The 16,614-nt window shown below is 42.2% G+C and overlaps 1 pseudogene; it reads left to right on the top strand.

The window, feature by feature from the left end:
* LOC130998520 (uncharacterized) lies at positions 1-7,117 on the top strand (annotated as a pseudogene).
* The last annotated feature ends 9,497 nt before the right edge of the window (positions 7,118-16,614 follow it).

Raw genomic sequence — 16,614 nt, 5'->3', positions numbered from 1 at the left:
ATGACAAGATTGAATTGCTGGAACAGTCCCATTCTCGAGAATCCAATTTCACACGCGGAGGCAGACGCAGGCGCGGAGGCCGTGGTGGTGGCGGAGGACGATTCCACCGACAGTATGAGGAGCATGTCGATAATACCGGATTTGAGGATGAGGACGACGATGGAAGAGCGTGGCAGGACAATAATCTGGGCAACATCAAGTTGAACATTCCTCCCTTCCAAGGGAAGAATGATCCCGAATTATATCTTGATTGGGAGCGAAAGGTGGAGCTTATGTTCGATTGCCACACCTATTCGGAGCTCAAGAAGGTGAAGTTGGCAGCGGTGGAGTTCTCAGATTATGCTCTTGTTTGGTGGGATCAGCTGGTGACGAGTAGGAGAAGAAACAATGAGCCATCTATTCAAACTTGGCAGGAGATGAAGGCTGTGATGCGGAAACAGTTTTGTGCCAACTCATTACTACCGCGAGCTTTTCAACAAGTTGCAGACCTTGAGGCAGGGCAGTCGGAGTGTGGATGAGTATTATAAGGAGATGGAGGTTGCCATGATTCGAGCCAATGTGGAGGAGGAGCGAGAGGCGACCATGGCCAGATTCTTGACTGGTTTGCATTGGGATATTCGTGATAAAGTGGAGTTGCAGTACTACGTTGAGTTGGAGGACATGGTCCACATGGCCATCAAGATCGAGACTCAACTCAAGCGAAGGGGCAACACCAGCAGCAACCAACGCCAGAGTCAGGGCAAGTGGCGGTCTTCGCAACCCGTGGCTGGTGGTTCTTCGTCCAGAGGGACCCCCTGGCAGAAGAAAAACTCGCCGCGCGAGGAGAGAAAGAAATTTGTTCGGGCCCGACTAGAGGGATCCGGTGCAGCGAATCAGAGTAGTCCGGCCGTGGCCGATGGTCGAAATCGCGATAAGAAGTGTTTTAAGTGCCAAGGGTTCGGGCATATTATGAGTGACTGTCCGAACAGGAGAATCATGATCATGCGAGATGACGGCGAAGTGGTGACGGATGGTGATGACACCGATCCTGACATGCCGAAATTGGAGGATGTCGATGAGGCCGCTGATGAGGAGGAGTGTGAGGAGATTTTCGCGCCCAATGGTCAACTTTTTGTAGCTCGGCGTGCTTTGAGTGTACAAACTCCACCCTCGGAGCCCGAGCAGAGGGAGAATCTTTTTCACACGAGATGTCTTGTTCAAGACAAGGTGTGTAGTGTGATCATTGATGGTGGGAGTTGCACGAATGTGGCTAGTAGAGCCATGGTTGACAGATTGGGGCTGACCACGGAGAAGCACCCCAAGCCGTATCGTTTGCAGTGGCTCAATGAAACAGGCATCATTCGAGTAACGAAGCAGGTGAAGGTTCCATTTCGCATAGGAACGTATGCGGATATGGTGGTGTGTGATGTGATCCCTATGCAAGCGAGCCACATTCTGTTGGGGAGACCGTGGCAATTTGATCGCCGTGCAATTCATGATGGTTTCACCAACAAATACTCACTTGTTCTTCTTACTCCTACACAAGTTTATGAGGATCAAGTGCAATTGCAAAGGGAGGCGGACAACCTAAAGTCCAAGGAGCAGCCTGTGGAGAAGAAGGAGCAGGGGCTGCACCATAAGTCCTTTCTTGCTACGGCTAGTAATTTGAAGTGGTAGTGTTCAGGAGGAGAAGCCGATCTTGCTGTTGCGATATCAGGAGACTTTGCTTATGACTAACGATCTCTCTTCGCTACCCCCTTCTATTCGTGGTGTGTTGCAGGAATTTGATGATGTTTTTCCCGAAGATACACCTACCGGCTTACCACCACTTCGAGGGATTGAGCATCAGATTGACTTTGTGCGCGGAGCTACTCTGCCGAACAGACCAGCCTACCGCACCAACCCGGAGGAGACGAAGGAGTTGGAGAGGCAAATTGGCGAGTTGTTGGCCAAAGGACATGTGCGGGAAAGCTTGAGCCCTTGTGCGGTACCAGTTCTCCTTGTACCAAAGAAGGACTCGTCGTGGAGGATGTGCTGTGATTGTCAAGCTATCAATAACATCACGGTAAAATATTGCCATCCCATTCCTCGTTTAGATGATATGCTCGATGAGTTACATGGTTCTTGTGTCTTTTTGAAGATAGATTTGCGTAGTGGATATCATCAGATTAGGATTAAGGAAGGTGATGAATGGAAAACTGCTTTTAAGACAAAACTTGGTTTGTATGAGTGGTTAGTTATGCCTTTTGGATTGACTAATGCGCCTAGTACTTTCATGCGTCTTATGAATCATGTTTTGCGTGCTTTCATTGGCAGATTTGTGGTTGTTTACTTTGATGATATCCTCATTTATAGCCAGCATTTTGATGAGCATATTGATCATTTGCGGTCTGTTATGGACGTACTTCGAAAAGAAAAGTTGTTTGCTAACCTTAAGAAGTGCATTTTTGCTACGGACAAGCTTGTGTTTCTTGGTTTTGTTGTTAGTGCCCAGGGTGTACAGGTTGATGAGGAGAAGATCCGAGCAATCCAAGAGTGGCCAACACCGAGGAATATTGCAGCAGTTCGAAGCTTTCATGGTCTTGCTAGCTTTTATAGGCGATTCGTGCCTCACTTCAGCAGTATTGCCGCACCTTTGACGGAAGTCATCAAGAAGAATGTGGAGTTTAAATGGGGCAAAGCGCAAGATGATGCATTTCAGCAGTTAAAATACAAATTGACCCACGCCCCGGTATTATCTCTTCCAAATTTCTCCAAATCTTTTGAGATTGAATGTGATGCTTCTGGTGTTGGTATTGGTGCAGTGTTGATGCAAGAGAGACGTCCCATTGCGTATTTCAGCGAGAAGTTAAATGGGGCAACGTTGAGTTATCCAACGTATGATAAGGAGTTGTATGCATTGGTGAGAGCTTTGCAAACATGGCAGCACTACTTGTGGCCCAACGAGTTTGTCATTCACACGGACCATGAGTCGTTGAAACACTTGAAAGGCCAGCACAAGTTGAACAAGCGGCATGCGAGGTGGATGGAGTTCATTGAGACGTTTCCCTACGTCATCAAATACAAGCAAGGTAAAGAGAATGTTGTGGCTGATGCACTTTCTCGGAGGTATGCTTTGATTTCTACCTTAGATGCTAAGTTGCTTGGTTTTGAGTGTATCAAGAGTGTGTATGCGAGTGATGCTGATTTTGGTGAACTTTATCTAGCATGTGCGAGAGCTACTAGTGGAGAGTATTTTAGGCATGATGATTTTCTTTTTCGGAGGAATAAGTTATGTGTGCCTCAATGTTCTTTACGTGAGTTATTATTGCTTGAGTCTCATGGTGGGGGTTTGATGGGACACTTTGGTATTGCTAAGACTTTGGCTGTTCTACAAGAGCATTTCTTTTGGCCTCATATGAAACGTGATGTTGAGAGAATTTGTGGTCGCTGTGTTACATGTAAACAAGCTAAGTCTAGAGTGAGTTCCCATGGATTGTATACACCGTTGCCCATTCCTCAAGCACCTTGGATTGATATTTCTATGAATTTTCTGTTAGGTTTGCCTAGGACTAAGCGTGGTCGAGATTCCATCTTTGTGGTTGTTGATCGCTTTTCTAAGATGGCACATTTTATTCCTTGTCATAAATCTGATAATGCTTCTCATGTGGCTGATCTATTCTTTAATGAGATTGTTAGATTGCATGGCATGCCTAGGACTATTGTTTCTGATCGGGATTCGAAGTTCTTGAGTTACTTTTGGAAGACTTTGTGGTGTAAGTTGGGTACCAAACTTTTGTTTTCTACTACTTGTCATCCACAAACTGATGGTCAAACCGAGGTAGTGAATAGAACTTTCTCTACTTTACTTCAAGCTATTATTCAAAAGAACATTAAGTCGTGGGAAGAGTGTCTTCCTCATGTGGAATTCGCTTATAACCGTGCTGTTCATTCTGCCACTAAGTTTTATCCATTTGAAATCGCGTATGGATTTAACCCTTTGACACCTTTGGATTTGACTCCGTTACCCGAGAATGAGCAGGTTAACATGGATGGCCAGAACAGAGCTGACTTCGTGAAGAAGATCCATGAACGTGCCAGAGCCAATATTGAGCGCCGCACGCGGCAGTATGCTGAACAAGTGAATCGGGGTCGTCGCAAAGTAGTGTTTGAGCCCGGTGATTGGGTTTGGTTGCACATGCGCAAGGAAAGATTTCCAGAGCAGCGGCACTCCAAGTTACTCCCTCGGGGCGATGGTCCATTCCAAGTATTGGAACGGATCAATGATAATGCCTATAAACTAGATTTGCCCGGTGAGTATAATGTGAGCGCTACCTTCAATGTTACTGACTTAAGTCCCTTTGATGTAGGCGACGCTGTGGATTTGAGGACAAATCCTTTTCAAGAGAGGGGGAATGATGCAGTTCAGAGTAGAGGCCAAGATGCAGAGCAGAGCCGAATTTCAGAGGCTGCACAGAGTGAAGATCCGGTGCACGTGCCCGTTGGTCCAGTGACGAGAGCTAGGGCCAGGACGTTCAAGGCCAATTTAATGACATTGGTGGAGGAAATCTGGAGGCAAGAGCTGAAAAGGCTAATTGGAGAAGGACCGACGGATCAGAGCTCAAAGGTGGTAAACCTTATTGCTTACCGAGTTGAACCACCAGAGAAGTCTCGATTCCTCTGGCTTTGCCAGAACAGCGGAATCATGCCGCCCAGAGAAGTCTCGATTCCTCTGGCTTTGCCAGAACAGCGGAATCATGCCGCCCAGAGAAGACTCGATTCCTCTGGCCTGGCCAGAGCAGCGGAATCGTTACCCCGGGAAGAATTGACTGGGCAGAGAATTCACGTCGAGTCTGCCCGAGCAGAGAATTCACGGCGAGTCTGCCCGAGCAGAGAAATCAAGTGGAGTCTGCCCGAGCAGAGAAATCGAGTGGAGTCTGCCCGAGCAGATTCAACCCGCCAGAGAAGACTTGAGTCCTCTGGCTTTGCCAGAGCAGACTCGATTCCAATGCGCTTTTCAAAGGAGTCCTCGCTGGGGTTTCTTTTGACTTGCTGAACAAGTTCCGTTATTCCTTTAATTTATGTTTATTTCCTTTTTACGTAGGGTTTCCCGTTCCCTATAAATAGGGCTATTATGTGTTTGAAAAGTTGGACAATTTAGATATTATAACAGTGAGTTTAATTCTCTCTCAAGTTTCGAATTCTTCTTGATAAACAATGATTCAACCTATCGACGAATCGACGAGTTCTTCATCCCTCGCCGTGTGTCATTCAGCGTCTCCGAGTTCTTGCGTCAAATGCACGTTGGGGTTTAGGGAATTATTCGCCTAGATCATTTCGTGGTTTAGATTCAGGGGTTTCGAGGCTTTCCATCTTTATCTGTAATTTTCAGTTTGCTCCGTTTAATTTCAGTCTTCCGCGTACAAATCAAATAGATCGGAGGTTTCCATATCTTTTGCTTTATTGTCGTGTTTTCCGGTGAAAATTCCATAATCACCGGCCAAGTTCGTATCAGTTCTTGAATAATTTTGAGTCACTTAGCCTATATTTCCCTACCTTAACCAATGTCCCTACATTATAATCCAAAGAAAAAGACCTTTTTTATTTTAGTCCTGGCACACTTTTAGCGATGGAGATTGTAGACGATTGGCAAACCTATGGTAAGTGATTTTTATTGCATTGAATTCTATGAGAGTATACACGTCCCGTTCCATCAAATTGAGAGTTGAGTGATACACATACTTGTGAGATTCAATTGTTTGGAATGTTGAGGTTGATTTTACTATAGGTAGTGTTTATTGGTAAATTTTGTGCTTAATTATTGAAGATTTGAGAATGCTATCATTCTTTATCTTTCGGAGGCATCTATGATCTAGAATTTTACCCATTCGTGTTATTGATTGTATTCTTCTCATTATTCGAGGACGAACAATGACTTAAGTTTGGGGGAGTTGATAATACTCATGTTTCCATGGTTTTTAATGTTCATATGATGTTACTTTTATAGGAAATTGAGTGTTTGATAGTTGTTTTGTGCGTATATTGCTTTATCTTGTCAAATATGATTCTTGCTCGAACTTTGATGGATTTTACAGGAATCTTGAGATCGAATTTGGTAAAATGGTCTGAAATAGAAGTTGTAGTTCATCTCGATAAGAGTTCGTGAGAGCAAACGGATTGTAAATCGGAGTTCAAACGAGGAAAATATGACTGAAACAAAAATATCGCGCGCAGTAGTCCAAATTCGGCGACCCACTGGAGTTGGTCGCCGAAATCAGTGATTTTGAAGCACAAAATCAGCGACCTAAACGGCGGTCGCCGAGTAGGTCGCCGAAGTTCCTGTTTCAGCTTTGCACTACGAGTTTTAGAATCGGCGGGCGCTGTTTTTGGGTGTTTTTTAGCACAAAAATGACGACCCACTCGGCGGGTCGCCAAGTTGAGCGGTTTTGCGAGTTTTTTCAAATTTTAGAGTTCTTCTGGGCTTTTTACCCTGGCACTTTATATAGGTCTTCTTTTGACCTATTTAGGGTTCCCAACTTTATTTTCTAGTTCTGTAGCTTTAGCTTATTATTGTTTTCCAATTTTTAGAGCTTGAATTGGATTTTTGTAAGGATTGAAGATTCAAGATCATTCTTTCAGTTTATTTAATTAAGTTTTTATGATTGCTTTCTTTTTAATTATGTTTTTGATTTATTTGGTTATGTCTGGCTAGTTTTCTTTATCTGATTCTAGGGTTTGTAAATAGTTAACTAATTTCATGTGTTTAATTTATTAATACATTTTTGCCTTCCAGTTTATGATTCATAATTCCTGGTGCATGAATTCTTTTGAATTATCTGATCAATAGTTTTCATGTGTAGCTATGTGACGCGTCTTCGACTTTTGGGCCTTTTGGCCCTATTTTTTCCCTTTGTTTGTGTCAGTTCAGGTCTGTCCCGGGGAAAACTCCATTGTGGAGGAAGGAAGATCCAGTAAGAGGCAAATGGAGGAAATGTGGTCAGAATTAGCAGTACCAGCCCAGATTGTAATAACATGTTCACCAGCATGGAGCCTAGGCGCAGTACCTCTCAAGTTTAACTTGGGGTATGGGAACCCGAAGCAACCCACCTGGTATGAGTCAAACCTGAAGAAGCAATCTGTTCGACTACAACCAACTTGAGCAGACAGCCGGAGCCAAGAAAGGAAAGTGAATCATGAAGATTTGGCGGAAGAATGCAGAAGGATGGAGAAGCTCACGGAAGAATCTGGAATAAGGGAAGGTTGACCCAAAGCTGCAGCTGGAGAGTATCTTCAATCAGATCAATTGGAGATTGTGCTAAAGAAGGAAAGAAAATCTTGATGAAGATGTAGAACTGGCACAGCTAGGGTTGGCTCCCTACCATTCTGCAGTATAAAAGGAACGAGATGTGCAGCGTGGAGAAGCTCTTGGCCTATTGAACTTTTGCTTTTACATAGTTTAGTACTTTTGAACCCTGCCGATTTGTGGCATCTAAACAATTTATATTTCCAGTACGTTATTGTTTTCATTTCAATTTACGCAAAGAACAAGATTAAGGCTTGTGGCCTTAGGTGTTATTTCATTAATTCAAGTATTTCCTTTTTGTTATAAGTTGTGTTCATTTCATTTTGCATTTATGTTTACTACTATGTGTGAGTAGTCCCTTTGGTGAGGTTTAAGGGGTGGAAATAATTGTTGTCAATATGTAAACATTCGTGAGGCATTTGTTCTCTCGGTTGAGTCTCGTGATTCCAGACGGATTTGTGCCAAGCCATGGACAGTAGGGACCTAACGGGTGATCTCCGTTCGGTAAAACGCTGACCGTGTTAAGCAAAGGCCAGGGCATACTAGGGCGTGACAACCGGTATATCCATGATCGAGTAGCTGAGCAGCGTCAATAAAAGGTGTTGTAGTTCCGGAAGGTGAGGAAAGGATTGATGGGATACACTGTCCTTCCTCAGTCTTGGGCTTCTCTAGAAACTACCCATCAACTGTGACGCGGCAAAAAGCCATGGTTATCAAACGAGGAAGGTAACTACTGCGCCGTAGCGTGTCTATGACTGGTCGGCTGGCAAGCCGGAAATGATTGTGTCCAGGAGGCATATGTCACTCAAAGTGCAGAGTTGGGGACCTCAGGAGAGAAGGTTGGTGTCACAGCCCGCTATCCCAATGACGGGTTAACCAGGGTTATGACTTGGGGTGAACAAAAGAAACGGAAATTAAAGGGGATTTGTTAAGTAACCAACATTAATAATAACAAACTTATGATATATATATATATATATATATATATATATATATTATATATAACCGCTTGGGTAATTTACAAACGAGCCTGCCATAATGACTAGACCCCAAATGAAAGTTAATCAAAATGAAGTAGTAATAAGTTCAAGTAGAAACGATAAATAAATCAGAGTGTTTGCAACGGAAAACGTGTGAGTTATGCATATGGAGATGCATACTCAAGGTTTCATTACATAACCATCAAAAGGAAATCCGCTCAACACCAATCCATTCCATCGCGTGCTCAACCTGCACATTTAGAAATACATGCAGGGCTGAGTATAAAAATACTCAGTGGCATAGCCGAAAATACATTCATGCATACATATATAAATTGAACTGCCAACAGTAACACACAGGGGTTTTCTTAAATGACCTGCGCTTACTAAAACATTTCTTTCATTTTCATAAAGTCGATCGGCCGATCATTTTCCTTCATATGATCCATATCTGTTCCTTTCTATCACGCGCCGGGAAGGAGGCCTCCTTACCACGGACGCCAAGACCGGTCGCAAAAGACTCGCGGTCTCCATGAGTGTACACGTTAACCCTAGCTAGCGACCTTTGTCTAGCATAGGATCCCAATTGGATTTCCTTTAAAGTTGGCGAACCAACACAGATAGGATACACATAAAAACATAAACATTTTTGGCAGTCAATCATTTCATAAACCTTTCATTTTCATTTTCATTTACATTTTCATTTTCATAAAGGGCATTGAACATATAAGAATTTCATAAAAGCTGAATAAACAGTTAAAACATATCATGCACATATATTCGTATATGAGGCCTACGTACAGTAAAAGTAATGCCCACCTTAAACGTTCTTAAAGCTGGCGTGGAGTCGCTTCTTCTTCTGCTTCATTTTCTGTCGCTCGGACCTTCATTGATGAAGAGTCGATAAGTTCGTAAAGAAATTGTCACAAGACAAAGTCTAATTCTACGTGCCTAGGGTATCCTTTAAAGTTTTAGGGTTCTAGCATCCATAATTCGTTCCATTAAAGACAGTCAAAAACCAACACACCTCGTCTAATCACATAACAACAAGATAAAAGAAGTCAATATCCTTAACTTAGTATCATTCAAAAAAATCACATACTCACATAAGAAATAAAATCATGCACCATTTTATATAAACATTCTATACATTCTATACATTTTATTCACTATGTAAATAAAATCCCGCGCCAGACCAGAGCCAAGGACGCCAGCTCATCCTTGCATGGAGAGGCTTAAATACATCATTTACCATTCTCCGCATCTCTTCCTTCATATACATCAAATCGGCGTCGGTAATACTCCAGTTAGATGGAAATTTCGTGTTAGACATGGTCGGAAAAATTTCTCACAGACCCCAACAGATAGACAAAACCCAGGACAATTTCGCCCCTTACGAAACACAAATTTGATGCTTTCTGCTTCCTCTGTTTTTTTTTTTTTTTTTTTAGCGTAACCCTTACGAAACCTGGAAAACTGATACCAACTGATGATATGAACTTGGCCGGTAATTATGGAGTTTCACCGGAAAATACAAGCAATAACGTAAAAACTAAGGAATTCACCGATCTAATTGATTTATAAGCGGAGAACTGAAAACGAACGGATAAAAATTAAAAGACAGATAAAGGATGGAATGCCTCAAAACCCCTGAATCTAAACCACGAAATTACCTAGGCGAACGAATCCCTAGACCCCAACGTGCATTTGACGCAGTAACTCGGAGACGCTGAATGACACGACGAGGGATGATGAACCCGCCGATACGCCTATAGGTTGGATTTTCTTGGGCAAAATCCAGGAAGAACTCGAAGTTCTCACGAGAGAATAATCTCACAAATTTCATATATCATCAAAGTTGTTGTTTCATTCCATACAGCCGCCATATATATAGGCAAAATAAAACCCTAATTTAAAGAAGGACATATTCGTAAAAACAAGGAAACTAAAGAAACTTGATCAGCAAGCTAAAATAACCCTATAGAGAAAACCAGCTCCGTACGCTCTGCTCTGCACGTCCGCTTCTCTGCTCTGGAAAACCGGGATTCCTCTGGCGGGAGGATTCCTCTGGTGGAAGGATTCCTCTAGCGGGAGGATTCCTCTGGCGGAATGATTCCTCTGTCAATATCGATTCCGCTGGCGTCCTTGGCTCTGGTTTGGCGTGGGATTCAACTCTGCTTTGGCGCGAGCTTGGCTCTGTTCGGGCTGCATCATCTCCTCTATCTAGCACGATAGTCCTTAACATATCTTCTAGCGTTTGAATTGTCCTTTCGGACTGACCGTCAGTCTGCGGGTGGAAAGCTGTGCTGAAATTCAGCTTTGTCCCCAATTCTTTTTGCAAGCTTATCCAGAATCTGAAGGTAAACTTAGAGTCTCTGTCGGACGTGATTGTCTTCGGCACCCCATGTAAACACACGATCTCCTTAATGTAGAGTTGGGCTAACTTATCTGATCCATACGTGATAGGGATAGGCAGAAAGTGTGCGCTCTTTGTGAGTCTGTCAATAATGACCCATATCGCCGTGTTACCTCATCTTGTCTTTGGCAGTCCTGTGACAAAATCCATTGCAATATCGTCCCACTTCCATTCTGGAATCTCCAAAGGCTATAGCTCGTCGTAAGGTCGTTGGTGTAAAGCCTTTACTTGCTGGCAAACTAGACACTTTTCGACGAATAAAGCTACGTCTCGTTTCATTCCTTCCCACCAGAAATTCTCTTTTAGATCTTGATACATCATAGTGCTTCCCGGGTGGACGGCATAAGGAGTGTCATGGGCTTCGCTCATGATCTTGTTCTTGAGTTCATCGTCATGGGGGATGCATATTCTCTTCTCAAAGAAAATAGCGTTTCCGGCTTCTTCGTGGTAGTTCTTAAGATTTCCTTCTCTTATCTTCGCTCGTAATTTCTCCAACTTTTCATTTTTCCTTTGAGCTTCTACCACCATTTTCCTCAATTTTGGTATAGTCGCAACGACTCCCGCTATTGTACAAGGTGGTTTTATCACCTCTAATCTTATCCTATCAAAATCCCTTATGACTTTTTTCTTCCTTTGTAAGGATGTATCCCAATTTCGATGGCATCTTACGGCTCAATGCGTCAGCTACTATATTGGCCTTCCCCGATGATAATTTATACCACAGTCGTAATCTTTTACTAATTCGAGCCACCTTCGCTGTCTCATGTTGAGATCTTTTTGCTCGAAGAAGTACTTCAGACTTTTGTGATCGGTGTAAATCTCACACTTGACACCATATAGATGATGTCTCCAGATTTTCAGTGCGTGCACTACCGCCGCTAGCTCTAGATCATGGGTCGGACAATTCAATTCGTGTGGCCTAAGTTGCCGTGATGCATATGCAATCACTTTACCTTCCTGCATCAAAACGCATCTTAGTCCATTCGTTGATGCATCCGTGTAGACCATATACTCCTTGTCGGGTTCCGGAATTGCTAGCACTGGCGCCGTAGTTAGCTTCTCTTTGAGCAGCTGAAAACTTCCTTCACACTCATTAGTCCATGTGTATTTAATTCCCTTTTCGGAGCAATTGCGTCGTCGGCCTTGATATCTTGGAAAATCCCTCAATGAATCTTCGATAGTAACCAGCCAACCCCAAGAAACTTCTAATCTTGTTTGGGGTAGTTGGCGACCTCTACCCTTGTACTGCTTCCACTTTGGCGGGGCCCACCTTGATACCTCCTGAAGACACAATGTGTCCCAGAAATGTAACTTCTTTGAGCCAAAACTCACACATGCTGAATTTGACATACAGACGTTCATCCCTTAGCGTTTGCAACGCTATTCTCAGATGTTCCTTGTGTTCTTCTTCATCCTTGGGGTAGATGAGGATATCATCAATAAATACCAAGACGAACTTATCCAAATAAGGATGGAATATTCTGTTCATAAGATCCATGAACACGGTTGGCGTATTTGTTAGTTCGAACGGCACAACTACGAACTCGTAGTGACCATATCTTGTTCGGAAAGCCGTTTTGGGTATATCTTCGTGTCTAACCTTTAGCTGATGATACCCAGAATTTAAATCATTTTGGAGAAAAACACTCGCGCCCTTGAGTTGGTCGAATAAATCACCGATTCTTGGCAATGGATACTTGTTCTTGAGTGTTAGCTTGTTCAGCTCTCGGTAATCGATGCACATTCTCAAGGTGCCATCTTTTTTTTTTTTTACTAACAACACCGTCACTCTGTTTCTCCTACATATTCTATGGAAATTCAAAGCGTCCATTCCTGGAAAGTTAACAACGATTCTCCACTCTTGGCACAATATCGTGGCATAGTTCTCCGCCAGCCAGTCCATCCCCAGGATTATATCAACGTCCTCCATTGATATGACGTGCAAGTTGTTCGCTATGACCTTAAACGATCCTATGGTCAGCTCTAGGTTCGAGCAAGCATGTGTTACTACTACCGTCCCTCCTATTAGTGAAGAAATTCTCAAGTCCTGATTAGTCTTTCCAGGTTGGAGCTTTAAGGTTTTTACACATGCACTTGCAATGAAAGAATGCGAGGCACTCGTGTCGAACAGAAGTATAACAGGTGCCAAATTCCCTTGGTTGTTTCTTTGCTTATTCTTGTGCAGGGCATAGGCTCTTACCTAAGGAATCTGCGGTGGATGTGCCGCGGGTCGATGCTGCTATGGTGGTGGGTAGAGTAGTTGTTGGCCTTGGATGGCCCTGAGTGGTTGTGCTTAGCCTGGCTGATTCGGCCTTCTCATTCCTCCTTGTGGTTTTCCTTGGCAATCTTTAGCAAAATGGCCCTTCTGACCATATTTGAAGCATGTATTACTACCATCCAAACATACACTATAGTATGACTTGGAGAACTTCGGCCATGGAGGTGTCCCAAGCTGGCCCTGATTATCTTTAGCAGGTCCTACATTTGTTTAATGTCCTTGCCCTTGCCTTTGGGTACTGTGTTTCCTACCAAGTCTTCTTGTCATTTTGACTATCATAGTAGTCTCTGTTGTTGTTGTTGTTTCCTTTTCATTACCCTTTTTTTCTCAATCATTTGCTCCCTGAGTTGAGTTTGTGTCGAGCGATTCTCGACATATCTGCCTTGCATTCAAATCTTTGCTGAGTACTTCAAAGTATGTAGACTCACCGTGGTCGGTGAATGCCATTCTTATCTCATGCCTTAGGCTGGGGCGAAAATTTTCTGACATATTTTCATCAGTATCCACCTATTATAAGGCATAACGAACATGTCGCGGATGCTACGGTCGTACTCAGTCTTAATATCTTGTTTTGCTTCAGGTTAATCATTTTTGTTTCCGTCCTATAGCAGCTATCAGAAATATATATCGTATATATCTGCCTTAAGGTCATTTCTAAGGTAATTATGCCAACCCTTGTTGAGTCATCTCTTTTCGTTTTGCCTTCCACCAAAATCTGCAGATTCAGTCAAATATGAATGCGACACAGGAAGTCGTTCTTGGCAGTACGATGGGGGAAAGAAAACATCAAGGGTCTTGTCCATCGCCTTAATCCCGAGCTCACTATCAATTGGATTTCCTCAACCCAATCTATATACACGAGATTTACTTGAGAATAAGTTCCCTCATCCTTTTGTGGTGGTTCATTGCTCCTACCTCATTCCTAGGGCTCATCTACGGGGCATTCTATTTTCCAAAGACTAAAATGGTCATCAATCCATTTCTTGTTACCTATCACATGCATAACACTTTCCTATGAATCTATCTTAAAACTATCATAGACCAAATAACTTAAGTCCTCGTACTTGAACACTATATTACGGTCTTAGCTTGAACTCTGAATTTCTATCATAATGAGTGGTCGATATCACTTATAGGACAAAGACTAATCTCAACTAATTTAACACAATGAGACACAATTATACGAAGCTATAGTTTGGGTGGTATACTACGTCAGTAGACTAACACTTCTTGGTCTTATCAATCAAGGGGATCTACTATGACAACTCACGAGTTGCAAGGCTCAAACTCAACACAACATCAAGGCAAGGTGTTGTAGAAATTGTTCAAGAGAATCAAAAGAATGACCAGAGGGTATGAAATGATTAACTACAAGGTCGAACAAAATGACCTCGAGTAAGAACCCATCTGGCTTTTCAACCGAAAGTTGAAACATATGGGTTTTCAACCCAAAAGACGTCTACTGAGATTCGGATCATGTGGACTGGCCAGGTCCAACATCATCACTTCCCAGTCACACGGGAAACATCGTCCCGAACTTGGAGAGCCATGGACATACTATACATGACGAATCTTAAGTTCATAAAAGCAAACTAAAACTCAACTTAAGGTTCTATGTCCTATTGAAATAAACTCTCCCTAGGTCTACCTCTTTACATAAGTATACGTACATAGCATACAGACAGTCGAACCATATCTTTTATAATACTTGTAGTCCCAAGGATATGGGCAGCAGTCCAAAGGCATGTATACTGAGCTATAGCAATTCCTATGTCGTCGTCAAAAGCTATCCTGAAATCCCGATATACCTGGGTAGTCTCTGCTGGGGTCAAACGCGGAGCCCTCCTAACCATCGGAATAGGCATGGACGTAACCATCTTTAATAGATAAGGGCAAGGGTGAGTCTTCTTATACATAAACAGACGTAAAACTCTTAAAGGTGCAAGGTTATGAACATACTATGCATAACAAAACATAAGTTTCATTATGACAACTAAACTTATCTTAAGGTTTTCTATTCTAATGGACTTGGTTCCCATTCCCTCGTATGACATAAATATGTATATATAACCTACCGATAATCAAATCACGCTTTTATTATAATCTATCGTGTAGCAATAGTCGATTCAATATTTCATCACGGGTGAACATTCGAACATAGAGACTTATGCTTAAACCCCTGATGCAACGTTTGCCTTGAATTCGTCTTGTATCGTCATTCCGTGCATATCTTCTCATTCTTCTTCGTGGTTCAAAAGAACCATCATTTTCTTGAGGGAGCTTAAATGCTCTAAGTTCCCTGTTTCATTCTTCTAAATCAACACTTCAAGAATCTAGATTGTAGAGATATCCTACTAATCTAGTAGTCTATGTTCTTTTGAAATTGTGATCATGCAACTTATAGCAATCTATGTTTTCTGGGAAAGCATGTGTCAATTCTCTATCATTCCTCTTATCATAACATCATAACTGCAATGATATGCCATGAAAGGCAAAACATTCAAAATTTCATCATAGCATGCTCTTCACATAAACATATTCATGAAGCATTTTAGAACATTAACATCTTTAAAACGTTGAAATTGCAGTTACCTTTTTTCTTGATTGAGCACGATGTAATGGAGTGTTGAGCGGTGTCGTATGAACCCACATATATCTAGTGAATCAAACAAGACTTGGTTTTTTTTTTATTTTTAGAATAAGGTTTCCAGGGCCAGAGCAAACGAACTGCTCTGATACAATGACGGGTTAACCAGAGTTATGACTTGGGGTGAACAAAAGAAACGGAAATTAAAGGGGATTTGTTAAGTAACCAACATTAATAACAACAAACTTATGATATATATATATATATATATAACCGCTTGGGTAATTTACAAACGAGCCTGCCATAACGACTAGACCCCAAATGAAAGTTAATCAAAATGAAGTAGTAATAAGTTCAAGTAGAAACGATAAATAAATCAGAGTGTTTGCAGCGGAAAACGTGTGAGTTATGCATATGGAGATGCATACTCAAGGTTTCATTACATAACCATCAAAAGGAAATCCGCTCAACACCAATCCATTCCATCGCGTGCTCAACCTGCACATTTAGAAATACATGCAGGACTGAGTATAAAAATACTCAGTGGCATAGCCGAAAATACATTCATGCATACATATATAAATTGAACTGCCAACAGTAACACACAAGGGTTTTCTTAAATGACCTGCGCTTACTAAAACATTTCTTTCATTTTCATAAAGTCGATCGGCCGATCATTTTCCTTCATATGATCCATATCTGTTCCTTTCTGTCACGCGCCGGGAAGGAGGCCTCCTTACCACGGACGCCAAGACCGGTCGCAAATGACTCGCGGTCTCCATAAGTGTACACGTTAACCCTAGCTAGCGACCTTTGTCTAGCATAGGATCCCAATTGGATTTCCTTTAAAGTTGGCGAACCAACACAGATAGGATACACATAAACACATAAACATTTTTTGCAGTCAATCATTTCATAAACATCTCATTTCATTTCATAAACCTTTCATTTTCATTTACATTTTCATTTTCATAAAGGGCATTGAACATATAAGAATTTCATAAAAGCTGAATAAACAGTTAAAACATATCATGCACATATATTCGTATATGAGGCCTACGTCACGCAGGGGATCTCTATACACGTATAGTA

This window comes from Salvia miltiorrhiza, chromosome 8 (genome assembly GCF_028751815.1).
Source record: "Salvia miltiorrhiza cultivar Shanhuang (shh) chromosome 8, IMPLAD_Smil_shh, whole genome shotgun sequence".
Classification (NCBI taxonomy): domain Eukaryota; kingdom Viridiplantae; phylum Streptophyta; class Magnoliopsida; order Lamiales; family Lamiaceae; genus Salvia; species Salvia miltiorrhiza.
This window is presented reverse-complemented; position numbering and strand designations above follow the sequence as displayed.